We start from the raw sequence: 19,969 nt of genomic DNA, 5'->3' as shown, positions 1-19,969 counted from the left end.
ACAACCAGCCTCAACCCTTGAATCTGGGAGTAACAAAGCACATAGAAAAATTTTACCTGTGGGGTGATGGTAGAGATGCGGCTTCTATGTATTAAATGTAAAATAATTAAACTGAAGAGTGGTTTTCAGTGTTGTTTGAACCTTCTATTTAGCATTACAGTAGCTTAGGTCTGGCCATATATTTAAGAAATCAACAGTTCTTTTGGAGATCCCATTTGTCTAAATGGGATCAGTTCACTAATACAATACAGAAAAACAGCAGTAAAGAAACACAAGTGAAGATTGTTGTGCTTGCCTGAGTTACAGCAAGGAAAGCCGACACAAAAGAAATAATTGCTGTGCCCCTTCATTCTCAAAGCCATCTGAAGCTGTTCTCTGAGGAATTAGCCACCTAAGGAATTACTGGCTGATAGAGTAATAATTTGAGCAAGAACTATATTCACTGCTCAGAGCTCACATATGTCTTTTAAATAGACCTTTTTTTTTTGACTGGGGGAAAGTAATTAAATATCTCTTGAAGCAGAAAAAGTCGTACCTCAATTCCTATTTAGGAGTTCAGTTCTGGGCAGTGGTAATCTGTAGTCCTCAATTCAAACTCTGCCATCATCAGTACATTTTTCCTACTTAATCTGAAAGTAATTTACAATGGTCTTAGTAAAATGAAGCCCTGATCAGTTTTTCATTTATGTGTCATTGAAATACAAATAACAGTATTAAGCAGTAATAATAATTTGTTTCCCCGGTTAATTTTTTCAGTTTTGTTCCACATATATATATATTGTGTGTGTGTGCATATATCACCTTTCTCAGAAAAAAATAAAGAATTACTGATGATAGTCATGTTACGGCTGTTCACCATCTCTATTTTTCTAACGTGAGTAGCTGCTAAATTAAATGTAGTTGGGTTTGTCAATTGAAAAGAAATCTGATTGGCTTTGTAATTCAAAAACAGGATAACATTTCTTCAAGTAGTATCACAGATTAATGATACCTATAGAAAACAATCCCCTTTATTTATAATACTGCAATGATTTAAATATATAATACAGTTAAAGGATGAAGCTCCTCCTTGCTGATGAAAATGCAAATTGCTACAAGGTAATTCCTTTCTTACCAAAAGTCACAATTTGTTCTTATACCAGAATAAATTTGGCTGCTAAGAGGTGATATAGTCATGGAAAAGCTTTGTTCTACACTAGCTTCGCTGAAAGCAGGAACAAGCAAGGGTCTAACATACCATGAGACAAAGGCCCAAATGTGATTCCATAACCATTAATGACCAAGAAGACCTTCCCATGTTTTGAAGTGTAGTTATCTTTGTGTAGGTGCACCAATATTAAAGACTATTCCAGAATTTTATGGCTCAAAAATATATGTACACTTTGGTCCCCTTCAATCAGGTATGGTCTCAGTATCCCTTTATCTCACAGGCATGTTCTGCATCTGCTTCAGTTGAATATCCACTTTTCATAATCCATATGTAAAACAAATTTCATGATAAGTGACTGGTTTAGTTCCTCTCTTTTCTGTAACATGCTTTCATTATGTTTCAGAGCAGAATTTATCTTGTAGGAAATGTGAAACAGCAACTTATTGCCAGGCTTGGTGAAAAAGTAAGCTATAATTATAAACCTTGATACTGGTTGGAGGCACAGAGAGGTTCTGGGGACCAAAATGGTCTTCAGTTACCTAATAAATGGTTATAGTTGGCTAGAACTAGTGCATTTTGAGACGTTTTATAGTATCTAAAATATCTACATTGCAATATTGAAATAGGACCTCTAGGAGGCCTGAAGCTCTGTGAAACATCAGGAAGAAATAACACTGAGTATTATAAATGCTGGATGTCTGTATTTAGGTATCTGTATCTCTTCCACAGTGTCTCTGACTCTCCACAATGTGAAACAGACAACAGTAAAATCAAACCACTTACAGTAAATATTGTTAAGCTCAAAATGGAAAAAATCTTTCATGTTTTGGTTGCTGAGAAAAGTAAATATTCATTTAGACAACGATAGTTTAAATTCTATGCTCACCTCTACTTCTTTTGAGGCCATTTTTTTTCTAAGTCATGGTACTTTTCTAAACTGTTGGAATTCATGGAAGAATCACTGTGTGGAATTCCAAAATAAGTGTTAATTTTAAATCAGATTAAATTAGTATTCCTGGCCTTAGATTACACTTGTGCTTGATATAAGGCAATTCTCATTTCTTCTGAGTATCTCTAACAACAGATTCATTAAATATACTCCAAATCATAACTATTTAAGTAACAATTCCTGTATTATGAATATCAGCTTGGACATAGTTCATTTAGTTCATTCTCTAAAAATCCTTTTTAAGAAATATCTTATTAGGTACTAACAGAGAAACTGTAACAAAGGTCCAATTCCACAGAAGTTAAAGCTTTTCCAGTCTCACTTTTCCTTTTTTATACCCCTTTAATTTAGAAACTGCTCTCATTTATCCATCTAAACATTCTACAATGAATTAAGATACTACCTGGCAATTCCTCAATTTGAGCAGATTATTTAAGATCAAACAAAAATTCCAAAAATCACAGCATAAACTGTACAGTCATAACAAGAAGCTTTACCCGCATCTCTAACTGTTCTGAATGTCTGGAATAGTAGCTTGATTTGGGTTTTTCTATTACATTTATATTTCTTAAAGGTTCTGAGTTTATTCTACTGTAGATAAAGACAATAGCCCAAACTGCAGCAGCAAACCTGGGTTAGAAAAAGCTATCCCACTTACAGCTCTGTGTATACTTCCATATATAGCAAACATCTTTTCAGGCCTGCACCTAGCTGTCCAAGTTGTCAAGGGTCATCTCAGAATTGATCAAGGCTGTGGTTCAGGCTTGCAGGGTACTGCTGTATCCAGCACCCTTTCAGTATCTTCTTCATGTAGTCTTCTGGAAAGACGTAGGAGAGTTAGGCTCCCTTTCAGGAGAAAATGTTTAATTACCTGAACACAGCTTTTACAAACCGTAAATCTTGGAATGATGATGGAAGATATCAGAGGGAGTACTTCTGCCTTCAGCCAGTTCCTGATGCATTTGACAGTACTTCATATGTAAGACAGATCAAACTGAAACTACTCTGTGATGCAGTGTGGGATATGAAACTTGTGCTGCTTCATTCTCCATGTTCCAGGAAGATGCTCACCCCACCACACCATCCATGAGGTGAGCTAGCTGGCACTCAGGGCCTGGGATGCCTGCAAAACCAATGCTTGGTCCTCTTCCCTCGTGAAAGAGTCACTTACTGTGAAGGTATGTATTTACAGTATCTCTAAAACTCAGGCTTATCTCTTCAGTCACATACTCTGATGTGGTTTTTACCAAACATCTTCCTGCTGGAAACTGGATACTGCTTCTGATGGCGTGGCATGATATACTCTTACAAATGAAGGTAGGCAGGCAAGTCACATAAGTTCCTGTCACTCTACTAAAAATTTACTTTCATCGCTAATTATGTAAGTCTGGGAGAAGATATCTTTATTCAGATATCAAGATATCTAGATTCTAGAAGTTACATAGCAAAAAGCAGAGTAGATAAGGTAGCTAGAAATATAAGTCACGTTTTCTTTTGTCATGGAAAATGTTTCAGGCTTAATATAATGCTTTGTTATGGTGTCTATTAATTTAAAAAAAAAAAAAAGTCTTCCTTACTAGAAGAAGTCAGAAAAGAAAGAAAACACTATAAATCACAAATCTTTTAAACCATTTATACTATTCATTGACTAAGTGGTATCTGTTTTACCTACATTTACATTGCAAAAAAAAAAATAAAAAAAAAATCCTGCTGTATATTTCATAGAAGGCTGGTGTGGGATTCAACTGACCAAAGATAGATTCCAACCTTATATATAACCAGACCTGAGTGTGTGTGCTTTCCTTCATGATTAATTAAAAGGAATAGACACACTTACAGTGCAGTCAATATCATGCTGAAGTAGGTATCTATAATAAATCAGATGAACTGTGGCCTTCAGATACTTCCATCTCTTCTTTGATGTTACAGGAAACCCAAATTACCAGGCGTTTGTCTTTGAATTGCACTATATACACCTTACAAGAAGCGAAATAAACCTGCTCCTGTGTCCTAGCTCTAGTTTTATGATACAATAAAAACAAAGGATTTTTAATAAACTAAAAAAAGTACCTATAGTTAAAGGGAGTCAGGAAACTGTTTTATCTTAATATAAACATAATTTCATATGTACTATTTTGACAAACACATGATCTTATGATCAAACCTCATCCAGACAAAATTTTTACTTTCCCATTACCTCAAGGAATTAAGTGTAGATATTTATGCAGACAGAAAAAAAAATGAAGTGATATATTAAACATCTCTGTTTTTGAATTCTACTAATAGTTCTAAAATTGTCTGTGGAGGGAGAATGCATTCTGCTGTGAGGAATGGCATTCATCACAACAAACTTTCAAGGGTTTACAACGCAACCTAGACAACTGCGACTACACTACCACTCCATTCATGTGGTTAAAGGGCACTTTAAAAGACTGAATCATCTAAACTATTTTAGGAATCTATCATTTGAGGTAAGCAGCTCTTAGTTTTGTGACATCATTCCTATTAAGTAGCAAGTGACAAGCATGTGGAAGAGCCACATGCTGCTGCATCAGAAAGACGCAAACTCCAGTTCTTCCTCCTTGCATGTTATGGATGATGACCTCCTGTAGCAGTGATACATTTAAATTGTTAAAGACCTTTGTTTTTTTGCCTGAATAGACAAAGAATAATAATGAAATAAAGGACATAAAAAGATTTCTTATTAATTTATCCAAACCACGCAAGCAAGCAAGCATCTTACTGTTTTCCAAGCTTTCTTATTTGGAGTTTTGTGTATGTAATGATTACTTTGGCTAATTCCTTACAGATAACACAGAGTATATTTGATTCTGAATTCCATTTAGACATTAAAATGCTAATATAAAATATCTTTCTTGCCTTAAGAATCACTGCCTTAGCCATTTGCCAGATTTTACATGTATGAAGATGATTGCCTAAATAAATAAATAAATAAAAATTAAGGAAACAAAATAAGGAAAAGATTACTTACACTCCCACTTGTATTTCTTTTAACTTAGCTTAAATTGTATGATGAGCAAGAAACCTCCACTAGGTGTAGGACAAGAGAGTCACTTTATACAGCAACCACTAAAGCTGTTATGTTTATTTAGTTGAATCAAAGATTATTCTGTGCTAAGGTCACAGATTTAAATTGTCTTGATTAAAAGTGTGACATATTCAAAACTAAATTCTAAACACTTAAGACATGTGCACTTACAGCTGAAAATAAGTAGATTCTGAACTGAATCTTTTCTCTTATGATGTACACTGCATTCTTTCCAGTAAATAGAGAAGTCTGGCACAATATGGCACAACAACAACAACAACAACAACAACAACAACAACAAAAGCATACATGCAAAAACCTACTGGTTTTTGGTGGAAAATTTTACAAAAACACTGTATGTTAAAGAAAGAAAGAAAACAGTTACATGGGAAAAAAATCCCATGTAGACTTCTATGTAAACATCCATAAGCTCCTGTTCAGTTATTGTACGCTACTGGGGAATTGTCTTTATTTCAGAAATAACAATGAAAAAAATAGTTAGAAATGCTTCATTTATCTAAGAGTTGTATGATATAGTGAAAATTATAACGGCATTTTGAGATGAATTGCTTTCCTCAGAAAGGTTAGGAAAGATGGCCCACTCAGGGACAGATTCCTAGATACAATAGGGGTAAGAGTAGAAATTCTGCCTTGGCCAAAATTGTTAAGTTACCAAATTTGAAATTCCTTCACCTGCAAGCAGAGATCCTGGTGTTGTAACTACTCATCCAATAGGATAATAGATTTAACAAAATCTATACAGTAAGCAATTCTTTTTATGTAAATCCATGACTATTCATCTGATACACACAATTTTTGTTTCATATTCAGTCCTAAGAAACAGTACAATTTTAAACAAAGATGTAGTTTGCATTTTGGTGGAATTTTTAAACTTTAAAATTATAATGGATTTTCATTTAGTAAATAAGTAAATAAATCAGCTCCAGATATCTCAAAAGGAACAAAACTACTGAGATTTAAATTGTATTAATCTCAGAATCATAACTTTATTCAAAGGGAGCTACTGGTATTCTCTATGGAAAAGAGCTAATTGAAAGATTCTAGAAGCTTTGCTAGGTATTATCATGCTAAGGAAATTGTTCTGTAATACTGATTTTTGTGACCCTCTACAGTTATTCAACTTTTATCTGAACATGAAATGTTCCTTCAGAGTTCATTTGAAAACCAAAGGATTACACAGAAAGAATTTTTATATTTTCACATTGTAATGACTTTCATCCAAGAATCCCTTGGCACCTTAAAATATTAATTAAATGAGCCTGTCTGGCATATAGGCAAAGATTCTATTTTATAGATGGATAAACTGATGTAGAGAGACCGAGTCATAGAGACAGAAGGTCCGTGTTTCTGACTGTCTTCAGCTATAGCAGCACTGAATAATGTTTATAATTTTAAAGATGTAGTTAAATCTTATTACTGTCAATTCATTTGCTTATTTTCTGACTGCATTAGAAATGCATGAAAATGATACTTAGCTGGTATTCCAGCCTGAAGTCAGATACCAAAGAAAATGTGGTGGATTCAGACCTGGAGATTTCAATGTCATTGCTACTCCAAAATCATACCCAACATTGAACAAAAAAAAAATGACTTCATTAAGTGATTTGAGGATAATCTGGAAGCTTGTCAGTAGTCTATAAACTACTCAGAAAATCTTCACACCTTCACTGTCTGTACAGAGGGAAGTAGGATTTTTATCCACGGGCTCTCTTTATATAATCCAATCTTATTTTCATCTATAATTTGCTTTGCCCTGCTTTCTCACCAATAAGACTTATATTCTCCAGAAGTATCTTAGCCTTTATTTTTTCCTCCGAACTTGACCCTTTGACTCAAAAATCTGGAGTCTTTCTTGTTTCTCTTCTCACCCACAAGTAGCTTGTATGGTGACCAAATTACAGATTTGGAAAGTAAAATTTCCCCTCAGCCACTAATGTTTATCTTGCTGAGCCATGAAACTATCTTGATAATGATGAAAATCCAGATTTCTGCATACAGCCATCATTGCAAGCATATCGAATGTTATTAACCTCAACCTATCTAGCTGTCAAGAAGTTATATGTCATTTTACAGAGCCATTGAGATTTGTCTCAGCCACTGAGGAACACAAGCATCTCCAAAGAGACATTTATTTTAAGTTGGGCTGCTTCACCCTCTGGTGGTGCCTGAATGTCTGAATGGCAGAGAGATCCTGTAAATGCTCCTAATCTGCTGATATGTGGCACAAGTTAAGTAAACCTTAAAAAATAAAAAATAAAAATGCAGTAGGATATTCATCATTCTTCCTTTACATGAAGCAGTGAAGCAGATGATGCAGGGAAACACGTTAATGCTTTCAGTGTGAAACCAACAATTTTAGGTGCTCAAATGTAGTAAGAAACTAAGCTGCAGCCATGGGAGGTACATTAATTTATTGACAGATGGATTACACTTGGAATGAATTCAATGTCTTGTATCAACTTTCATTTGCAAAAACAAAGGGAATTTCTGCAACTCCTGTACAAATTTTAACTCCTATCACTCCTGTAACCTGATTGATGATTCTACAGTCTTTTGTTCCCATCTTGCTTCTGCTCTTGTATTTTTGTTTCCAAATTACACTGTTAGCACCCAGTTGACCATATTTAAATGACCTCATCGTGAATAATCAGAGTGATATTAATTTCTGTCATTTTTCCTTTTTTTTTCCTTTTCCTCCATAAATTCTGAAACTCAGTTGCATTGGGTTTTTTTTTGCAAAGTATTACTCCTGCCCCCATTTTATCCTGTTATAATTAATGTAGGATAGTGAGCTGCACCATGGGCTTCTCCATGGCTGCACATGGAGATCTGCTGAGATCTGAGTTCTATCCTGGGCCACAGGAAACTTCTGCTCCACTCCTGGTGCACCTCCTGCCGGTCTTCTGCACTGAACTCTGTGCCTGCAGGGCTTTTTTCTCACACGTTTTTCTTACTCGGCTCTCTCCCTGCTGCTGTCGAGCATGTTTTACCCTTTCCTAACTATGTTCACAGAACTTAACATCAACATCATTAATGAGCTCAACTTTGGCCAATGTTGTGTCTGAGTTGGAGCAAGCTGTAACTGGCTCTGTCCTGCACGGGTAGCTCCCCTACAGCAATCTACATCTCCACTATAAAAAATTGCCACATAAACCTAATACCTACAGTTAAATTGAAAAAAATAAAAATATATTCAGGGACCCAAATGAATTGGTTTTTATTTATACATACATTAGCAAACAAAAAAAGTCTTTGGCACTGTAAACAAGTGGTGTGGCAGAGCTCTCATTACTAGAGAAGAACTCCTTTCCCCCAGAACACACTTTCTTGTCCATGCATCTCAATAGTATACCAATTTGTGCAGTTTTGTGCTGTATGTGACTTGGGAATTGTGCCTGGGTATTGTGGGAGAAGGCTCATTGTCACAAACTGTGCCTTGGGAAATGCTAGATGACCATACACGCATCCTATATTTGTCAGATTTTCTATTAGAGACAAATCCATCATATCTTATAGGGATAACATTTTTTTTCTGCATTGCTACAGCTGAAAATTGTATAGGGAATATTTGTTTAATGGACAGATAAAAGATGATCATATAACACTTAGACATCACAGTGTGCTTTAAAAAGAGGAAAAAAAGAGATACATAAACTAGCTAGCTAGTATATGTTGCATATAACATACATGCATCAGAGAAACTGAGAAGAGGAAAACAATGGGAAAACTATGTGGATGTCCACTTAGTAGTCTGTAAAAATATTCAAGATTCAGTAAAACTGAGTTACTCCATTCAGAACCACAGAGTCTCAAGGCAATGAGACAAAAATCAGGAACTGATAGCAGAGCAGATATGGTACATCTTTATCAGATAGACTCAGATTTGACGTGATTTTTGAAAAAGTTATGCACGATATGTTTTCCTGAGTATATTAAATATTCAGATATGTCTTAAAATTACATTTCTGAGAGTAAATAGATTTACTGTTTTGCCAATTAAGTCTTCTTGAAGACTGTGACAAGTTTACTTCCCTGTTTTTTGTTGCTGTTTTTCAAGTAGTCTGCCTTTAAATGTCTGAATCATTAGACAATAAAATGTCATTTCCTGTAACAATAGCCATAATCTGAACACTTCATCTGGAATCCCATCAATACTGTATATTTGGCTGGCAAATGATTCATGTTGCATTAAATTACATTTCTGTTTTCCTGGGCTGCCTCTTCAAATTTTCTTGACACTTCAATTCATTAAGCAGATGGAGAGGCAACATGTGACTGAAATATTTTGTTCAATAATACTTAAGTCCATTCCTGCAAACCAGTGTAGTCCACCACTTTTAGAGGAGGGTTGTTTCACTTCAGCACCTTTCCTAATAACTGGCTGAAGGCTCCCTTACAGAAATCCATTTCTGACAATTCATTCATGGTTGATTAACCCCACTTCTTTCCCTTGATAAATTCAAGGAAACTGAAGCTGGAAAGTTGTTGATTAAGATGATATTGGACAATTAATTATGCATTGTAATAACCTTTGACCCAAGCAAATACTTCCTTTTATTTTTAATCAACCAAAATGAAAAGTGATCAAATAATTACATGTTCTTGTCATCCAATCAAGCTGTAGGTAGGGACAGGATGATGAGAGAGGAAATCAAGCAGAACTTTAAAGAAAGAAATGATAATAACGAAGCAAACACAGAAGAAATAGATCTCTTGAAATGAATAATTATATTATTATTTCTCTTGCTTCAGCATCATATAAACAAGTGAAGACCTCCTGAGATTACTTCTGCACTCAGCTTGATGTCAATTAGCACCACTAGGACATGATAAGTGATAAGGACCTGTAATATAGGAATGATTCTGCAATTGATTCTTCACAGGTTGCTTCCTTTGTGTCTTGGGAGTGGGGAGGGGGGAATATTTCATGAAGCAAACAAATAAAAAAACCCACAGTGCATTGTATTAAACACTGCACAAAAGGCATGTTTATGCCTTCTCAGCTTCACAGTCTTATGAAAGTAATTACCTTTTGAGAAAAAGCAGTATCAACTCTTGACTTCTTCAGTCATTTTAGATCCCGAGAAATAATTTTTATTGTATTGCTTTCAAGTAGAACTGTATTAAATTTATTAAAATTCCAAAAGTAAGAGAATTTTATACTTAGTTTTTGGGTGGATTCCATTCTAAAGAGTCAATCCTTCACTGGCCAAACCATCTAGTTCTTTGGCTGCATTGTGGTATGGTAGTTGAAGGTACTCCGGGTACACCATCATCATCCAAATCATTATTAGATGTGCCTATCCTTCAGCTACTGTACTTATGTAATTATCTTAACTAGTGACATTAAATACTTTGCATAAGAAAATTATATGTTAGTCAATATTACTAGCATTTTTTTGTTTTTGTTTTTGTTTTTGTTTTGAAATGTTGCATCTCTGGGTATCTCTAGGCTGCACCTGGGATAGGGGAACCCAGAATGTATGTACAGATTGGGAGATGAGAAGTTGGAGAGCAGCCCCATGGAAAGGGATTTGGGGGTTCTTACACTGGAGTGCACCAGGCCCGGCACTGCCAGCCGGGTGAGGGAAGGGACTGTCCTGCTCTGCTCTGAGCTGGTGTGGCCCAACTTCAAGCACTGCATGCAGGTTTGGGTGCCACCACATAAGAGGGATATAAAGTTATCAGAGAGTGTCCAAAGGAAGGCTACAAAGAACACAGAAGTTCTAGAGGGCAAGACGAATGAGGAATGGGTGAGATGCCTGGGTTTGCTCAGCCCAGAGCAGACGAGCTGAGGGGAGGCCTCATGGTGGCTGCAGCTCCTTACAGGGAGTGGAGGGCAGCGCTGAGCTCTGCTCTCTGTGTCAGCGACAGGGCCCGAGGGAACAGCATATCTGTATCTATCCATATACATATATAACATTATAATATAATGTTATTGAAATGCATTTTCAGATAAGTGCTTTAATGATCGTTTATATGCTTAGTATTAGGACACCTTTCTAATGCTAAGGGCTTGCTTTAATTTTTACGATGACTCTGATTCGTAAATGTCCTAAAGTACATTTTGTTTATTTCTGAATACTGAAATAGTAACTGTATTTAATTCCATGTATACTGAACTATTTACTTGACTTGCTACAAATGTGTTTTTCTTTCATTAAGTCCTCATGCAGATGTGAAGATTTTCATATTCTTTTTAGGATGTCAGCAGGATATGCAACATATAGTGCTGAGGAGGGATAGAGTACATTGTTCTCTCATGAATATCACTTTTGATCCCGTCATTAAGCACACAGTCTTGCCATATAGATGAGCAGGGTGTTTGTGACCCGATGATGTGGATATTAATGAGCATCTTTCCTTGCATCTGACTTTGATTGAACTTTTCATCACCTTTTCTGTTTAGAGAGCTTTGCTTCAATTCCAGTTAAGTCTTTGCAGAACTCATTTAATTTCTTTTACATGACTGACCTTTCTCACACATGACTGGCTGTCACAAGCTGAAGAGCCTGGTAGGTCTGGGTTTCTGAATCTTGAGCCATTTAATTGCATCAAGAGGCATTTTACTGTAGGGTAGGAAAGAATGCTCGATTACTTAACTCATTACATGCTTTCAAAATGATCCAGAGAAGTCAGACACAGACTTTCTAAAGCTCTTTGTCTTTTTTTCCCTTTTTCTTAGCATTCCTGTTCCCCCTGCTACTCCCTTACTCCCTCTTCCTGCTGACAACTTAATAATAAACAGATCTATATGTAGAATCAGAGAATATCCCATGTTGGAAGGGACACACAAGGACCAGACAAAAAATAAAGCCATATTTTTGATAATGTTGTCCAAATGCTTCTTGAACTCTGGCAGCTCAGTGCCATGACCACTGCCCTGGGGAGCCTGTTGCACACACACTACCCTCTGTTGAAGTACTTCTTCCTAACCCCCAGCCTGACCCTCTTCTGATGAAGCTCCATGCCATTCTCTTGCATCCTGTCACTGGTCACCACAGAGAATATATATGGTCAACAAAGTATATATATATGTATTTGAATCAACGTTCAGTGTCAATATTGTGAACAGGTCTTTATGTTTAAGAGTTACAAAGGAAGATATATTTGACAATTGTTAATAATTCTGATTTACTATAGCTGTACACCTGGTCTTATATTCACTGAATTTTCTAAACAAACGTACACTGTTCCCTTTAAAATCAGGCAATTTTTCTGGAAGTTATTTTGATACTTATACAATTCGTTTCACTGCAGTAACACTAAATTGACCATGCTTCTTCTTCTTTCCTAATGAGTACTGGTTTTACCAATCTTATGTAAAATTGAAGAAAATATTTAGGAATACTGATGTTCAGGCTAGAATTCATCTGACATAATGCAAGGTTGCTAAAATTTTGTGCAAACCAATTAGCTGGGACACATCCTTCCAGCTATCTCAGATATCATAGGCTTTGATTAGTGGCCTTCTTTTAATGATATTTTCTTATCAAAGGAGCCTGGATGGTAACTTAAACTACTTGCTTAACCAACCAATTGTTAAGGTTTTGTGATGCAAACCCATGAGTTGTGAGATAGATCAGTCTCTGACTATACCAAGACTTTCACATAGTTAACTAGAGCCTCTCCAGAGCCCTCTACTCTGTGCCCTTCATGCAATTGATCAGCCTGGCAACTTTGCAAGCTTCAAAGATACCATCATACTATATCTAATTGCAGCTCTATAATTATGATTCTGGGACTCCTCATAGTGTCTCCATGACTGTTTCTACAAAGCCAAAGACGAAGATTGTCTATTACTGGTGTCAAAGAAAAATTCTTTCATAATACCTGCTTAAAAAATTAAGCAATGTGTACAACTGAAAATCATATTTTATGTTCACATTAAGTATAAATGGAAGAATAATGTAGAAAATGGGCCCTGAAATTACATTTATTTGCAGCCTCAGTGTGATGATAGATATACCTCTTTTTTATTTTTTATTATTTTTATTTGTTTTTAAATTCAGGAGGAATTAAAAATGGTCTCTTCAAACAGATGACTTTAGTCAACTACTCATGAAAATAAATCAACTGGAAGGGCAATTCTTGGATAATAGCCAGATAAGTAAATACACTATCTGTGCCTTAATTTCTCACCAGAAATCTATGGAGACATGGGTAGCACATTGAAAAGATCAAACACATTCAAACATTGGCTTGGTTCCTCTCTACATCTAATGGATATTATGCCACTTTCCAAGCCACTGCTAAAATGACAGCCTTTTTTCTCTATGAAGCCAATATTGATGAAAATACTGTAGGTTATATTTGTACTAAGAAAATAATAATAACACTTCCATGTGACCTGAGAAAATGGAATAAAGCTCACACATTCTATCCTTCAGGTATAGGTCAGAGACATATAAAGATATAACTTCATACTTCCTTGGAATTATTTTATGAATCTTTACACTGGCAGTAAGAAGGGGTGGGTAGAAGGAGAATTTATTAAATATTTTTCTAAAAGTAAAAGGGCAAATCACCATGTTTGGATACATTTCCTTTTTTTTTCCAGTGCAAAGGCTAAGCTAGCGCCAAACTGGCCTGTGCAGACCTGGACTGTTTAAAATGAATACTTATTAAATTATTAAAAAGAGAAACAGAACATTACTGGTTCATGTATTAGTCTAAATCTGTCTACAACCTTTTTATGAGGCTGCTGGATTGTGGCAGCAAAATTATCCTGTGATATAGAATATCAAAATCCATATAATAAGACAGAATAGTGGTGATATTTAGAGACAATCATGTTCTTTTAGTAGAAAGGAAAAATGTGGAAAAGTTCAGTTTGCATATGACAGTTAACAGCTATTTTTAAGGTCAGAACTGGCATCAAGGAACTGTTGGAGGATATATTCTTACTTTTTATTTTTTTTTAAGAAGGTCTCCCTTTAAAGTTGTCAATAGACTTGTTTCTAACATCTAAGTTATTTTCGTCAGAATTAGTGCTGGTATTGGTGTGTGGCACTGTGACTACTGCGAGGCTGTCAATGTGCAACCACAAAGCAGAGGCTGAGCACTCCTCTGTCACTGATGCAGTGCCAACTTGAGCCCTAACTTAAGTGTAGTTCATCTGCCTGTAAGTGGCTTATCATTTTCTTTTTTATCATACTAATGTTATAAGTTGATGCACTAGGAAAAAATAAGTCTTTAAGCTGTGGTCTCAATGAAGTCAGCATGGGTTCATGATGGGCAGGTCCTGCTTGATCAACCTGATCTCCTTCTATGATTGAGTGACCCATCTGGTGGATGAGGGAAAGGCTGTTGATACGGTCTACCTATACTTCAGCAAAGTCTTTGACACTGTCTCTCTCAGTATTCTGGAGAAGCTGGCAGCTCGTGTCTTGGACAGGTACACCATTTGCTGGGTAAGGACCTGGCTGGACGGCCAGGCCCAGAGAATGGTGGTGAATGGAGTCACAACCAGATGGCAGCCGGTCATGAGTGGTGTTTCTCAGGGGTCGGAATTTATGCCTGTCCTGTTCAATATCTTTATCTTTATCTGGATGAGGGGATTGAGTACACCCTCAGAAATTTTGTAGATGACACCAAGTTGTCAGGAAGTGTCGATCTGCCTGGGGGTAGAGAGGCCCTACAGAGGGATCTGGACAGGTTGGATAGCTGGGCTGAAGCCAATGGGATGTAGGTCAACAAGACCAAGTGCCAAGTCCTGCATTTTGGCCACAACCCCACGCAGTGCTACAGGCTTGGGGCAGAGTGGCTGGAAGACTATGTAGAGGAAATAGACCTGGGGGTATTGATCAACGCTCGATTGAACATGAGCCAGCAGTGTGCCCAGGTGGTCAAGAAGGCCAATGGCATTCTGGCTTGTATCAGAAATAGAGCTGGCAGCAGGAGCAGGGAAGTGATCATTCCTCTGTACTCAGCACTGGTGAAACCGCACCTTAAGTACTGCGTTCACTTTTGGGCCCTTCACTACAAAAAAAACATTGAGGCCTTGGAGCATGTTCAGAGAAGAGCAACAAAGCTGGTGAGGAATCTGGAGCACAAGCTTTATGAGTAGTGGCTGAGAGGGCTGGGATTATTTAGTCTGGAGAAGAGGAGGTTCAGGGGAGTACTTATCTCTCTCTTCAACTATTTGAATGGAGGTTGTGGTGAGGCAGGGGTCAGCCTCTTCTCCCGTGTAACTAGTGACAGGACTAGAGGGAGTGGCCTCAAGTTGTGCCATGGGAGGTTCAAGTTGGATCTGAGGAAAAACTTCTTCTCTGAAAGAGAGGTCAGACACTGGAACGGGCTGCCTAGGGAGGTGATGGAGTCACCGACCCTGGAGGTGTTCAAGAAACATTTAGATGTTGTTCTGAGAGACATGGTTTAGTGGGAAATATTGGTGATAGGTGGACAGTTGGACTGGATGATCTTGGAGGTTTTCTACAACCTTGGTGATTCTATGATTCTATTCTACGATTCTATGAAGTCAGATATATTTGGAAAGAATTAGAACTTTTGGAAAAAATGTGTGTCTCCTGGCAGAAAAGGAGTTGTAAACTATACAACCATGGAAAAAAAATACTGGTAGGAACCACCATGAAAAATCTCATCTTTTAGTAATTTTTGTTTTGTTTTGTTTTTCTTCCTAAATCTATATTTGTATTTTCTCTAGGCAGGATCTGATCTTTTTGGAAAGAATCACAGTTATTAATTTTCTGAGGTGGTATCTTTCCATAGAAAATCCTTATGAGGCTTTCTGGTGTGATTAGTACATGTACCACATACATGCCATTGGTCAAACAAGGGAACAGTATAACCAGAGACAGAATCATAAAAACATAGTCACCAAGGTTGGAAAAGGCCTCCAAAATCATCTAGTCCAGCTGTCCATCTACCACCAATATTTCCCCACTAAACCATGCCCCCTAGTTGATGCTGTAGAATACCCATCTTTGCAGATATTCAAAACACTATTGGACAAGGATCTGAACATCCAAATCTACTGTAGAATTCATCCATTTTGAGTGGAGGATTGAACCATATGATATCCTGAGATTCCTTCCAAATGTAATTGCTCTGTGATTCTATTCTGTTTCCTGGACAGTGAGTTACCCACAAAAGTTAATGCAAGCCTGGAAACATTCATTTCATCAGAACCAGCATCCAAGGAATGTTCTGGGGATGAAATCTTTTCAAACTTTATGTTCTATGCTCTAAATAGGTACTTCATGCAATGGTTTGGTCTCACCGTTTATAAAGTATTCTCCCTTTCCTACCTTCTCCAATTTGAAACTATTGTATGGACAGGAAACTACACAACAACTTAGAAGAGCTCTGTATTTCAAGTCTCCTGATGTTCAGGTGTTCTTCATTTTTCAGAATTTACTGACATGCAGGATATGCTTCCCTTTTTGTAGGCCGCAATTTTTACTACTCTTGTGTACAAGAGTGCTATATTTACCTCTGTTGGAAGGTAACAGCTCTCTGGGAAAGAAGTAGAGTGCGCAATTGCCAGTGAATAGATGTATACTCTTCCCAAATTAATTTTTTGGTCAAATGTTTTCCTGTCTGTAAAATCTTTCCTGTTCCCTGTCACAAAATAGCACTCTCAGTTATATTAAATTATTCACTTCTCTAGGTTCACTGTTCAAAATTAGCTATAGTAGGTTATAGTGATAAAAAAGTATTTGGCATCATTTTATGTATAGTTCTCAACTGTATTTGCTTAGCGTAGGTGCTTTGTTTGAAGCTTCTGAGGCCAAGCAAATAACTGTAAGAATAGCAACCCCTAAAATAAGGCTGCTCAAAGAATTTGGCTCTCACTCACCAACATCTGCCAAGGTGAGTTAATAGCACAGCCAGAAGAGAACACAAGTATTTAGATGCTTCAACCATTTTTCTTCTAGCCATAAATCTCTCCTTAGGCAAGGACCAATTAATTATAAACAGTTCCTTTCTCCCATGACCTATTTGGCTCATATTTAACTGACACTATGTTGGAAGTTGGTAATGATGAAATAAGAAAGTTCATCTGCTGTTTTCTAAGATTACACACGTTTGTGGGTATATGTTATCAAATATCTACACTGTATGTCTACAGACAAACCTGAAGCTTTTATTGGATCTGGTCACGGGGTATACAAAGACATACAGTCTTCTCCCAGTTTTATATGCCAGAGATGCTTCCCAGTATCAAAATAGCTTCAAGAACAAGGTATGATGTGACTTTCCCTCCCAAGGCCCTTCATTTAGCTTAAATTCCTAGTGTCACTGGCTGAGTATTGTAGTGGCAGCGCAGATGGTAAATTCACACCTGTCCCATATTCTGCACCTTGTCAGAACCTGTCATGGCATGGATTCTCTGGGAGTGACAGTATTATTAAACATCTTCTGGCAAAAGCTTCAGAAATCAACACTCAGCTCAGATATGCCACAAAAGGCTGTAATATTTGTTGAGAGCTGAAAAAAACCAATAACTTTCTATTGTGGCTTGGAACTAAAGGACAAAGGAACCCAAGATAATTCCTCTTCTTTTTTCTCTCTCTTTTTTCTTTCTCTCTCTTTTTTTTTTTTTAAGAAATATTTTACAAAGAAGGGAATAAAAATACTTTTAAAGAAAGGGAGAGTGAAAAAATATTGAGTTTTTTTAGGATAATAAATTTCATAAGGGAGTGCAGTGAGAGGACGAAGTGTAAGAGCTTTAATCTAAAATAAAGTAGATTTAGATTAGATGTTAGGGGGAAATTCTTTACTCAGAGTGCCTCATCATGGGTGAGGTTGGATGTGGCCTCAGGCAGCCAGAACTAGTGAGAGATACCCTTGCCCATGGCAGGGGGTTTGATCTTTAAGATGGTCTCTAAAAGTCCCTTGCAACCCAAACCATTCTATGATTCTGAAAGTCTTGATAGTTGTCAACTTTGATAAGACTAAACATAGGTAAAGCTCAGCTGACAAACTGCCAGAGAATTGCCCCTATGCCTTTGATAGCACAGGCACACAGCCTGGAACTAATTAGCTGAAAATATGGATTTGATATTTTGACCTTACAAAAATTATTTTAGCTTTTTAAAATTATCCAGAAAATCAAGATTGAGTTCAGCATTTCATCAACATCCATAATCATTTGCAGTCATTATGAAGGAAGTATATACATTTCTTACTGGACGGATTGATGCAGTAGGAGCCTAGGGAGACTTAGCTGTTAAATCAGAGGAACATAATTTCATATGTGGTATTTTAAGTAATAACACTGAAGAAAATAGTATCAAATGAAAAGGCTAGCTTCTTAAAGGTTTATGATTTCACACTTTCTCCTTTACTTCTGGCTAATGAGAATGGAAACTATACAAAAATCCTTAACATTGCCTAGAGACCACAACTAATTCAGGAGCCAAGGAGATTGCTATCCTGTTTTATATGATCAGCTATTTTAGATAATTTCTTTTTGGCTATACAACATTTGCCAGAATGACAGGTATTTTCTGACCTACAGACCTTTCCTACCAGGTGTGCACGTCAACTTACATTGATGATGATTTTGTGTATTCTATTAATTGCTACAGATTCAACAGTTCAGAGCAATGCTACATTTTCTTAGGCATAGTAGTATAAATTTTATACTATATATATTTTATACTACATATATATTTATATGTATATCTATTATTTATTATATTTATCTCCTATACGTATATTTATATCTTATAAATAATTTATCGTATAAATTTATATAATTAATTTATGTCTAGGAAAGTGCTGTATGTTAAGTAGATGAGAAACTGGCTGAAATCTTCATTCCATGATACTTTTCATACACAGTACCTTTTAATTGAATGGAATTAGTCACCTGAGTAATCAGAAGATCTAGGTCTAAAAGATCTTGGATAACTGGACAAAAGTAGTTCAGGTTTGATATATGCATTTTAATAAAGTAGTATGTTTATACATAAATGCACTGAAAAAAACTCCAAGCAATTTTTTTTTTCAACAGCACAAACTAGTTATTAAAGTTGATTTTTAATTAAAAACAACTCAAGTGCATTTGTGCACAAATGGACAGCATAGGGCTTTTTAAGTAATCACTCTGAACATATAAAACAGCTAAAAGTTTATCTAACATAAATTTAATTTATTTTTTCTCTTGAGATAAAAATTATGCTTACAGAGAGAAAAAAATTAACATATACAAAAATGAATTTATTTAATTTCATTTGTATATCTATATGAGCTCTAATGTTCTTCCAGTTTTCCCAGACTCATCAATGTGGTTACAGTGTTGCAGGGCATAATGAGAACAAAGACAGTTCTCTTGGCTTTGCAGAATCCCAAGAGGAGTGTCAGGATAGGGTGAACTTTCACAGCCATTTTCAATTGCAATGTGATCCAAAGGAGTAGAGCCAGTGATAGCAAATATAAGCAGTTTATTTGTTGATTTGATACAGCTATCGGGGAAGATTTAGACTCAATATAAGGAAAAAGTTTTTTACAGTAAGGGTAGTGAAGCATTGGAACAGGTTGCCCCGAGAGGTGGTGGAAGCTCTGTCCCTGGAGACATTCAAGGTGAGTCTGGACAGGGCTCTGAGCAACCTGGTCTGTTCATTGCAGATGTTGAAGATGTCCCTGTGCATCTGCAGTTCTGTGCAGTTCTGCCCATGTTGTTCCTTCCTGTCCTCTAATTGGAGGATTTAAGGTCTGTGTTGTCAATTGCCACATGAGCCAGATGATGCAGCATTTGCAAAACCTGGAGCCTCAGGAACCTCTCAAGTTGGAACAGTGTTTGACAGAACAGATACCTTCTGTGTCAGTT

The sequence above is a fragment of the Numida meleagris genome, chromosome 2, assembly GCF_002078875.1.
Source record: "Numida meleagris isolate 19003 breed g44 Domestic line chromosome 2, NumMel1.0, whole genome shotgun sequence".
NCBI classification, from domain to species: Eukaryota; Metazoa; Chordata; class Aves; order Galliformes; family Numididae; genus Numida; species Numida meleagris.
The sequence above is the reverse complement of the archived record's forward strand: the minus strand, read 5'-3'. Positions refer to the sequence as shown.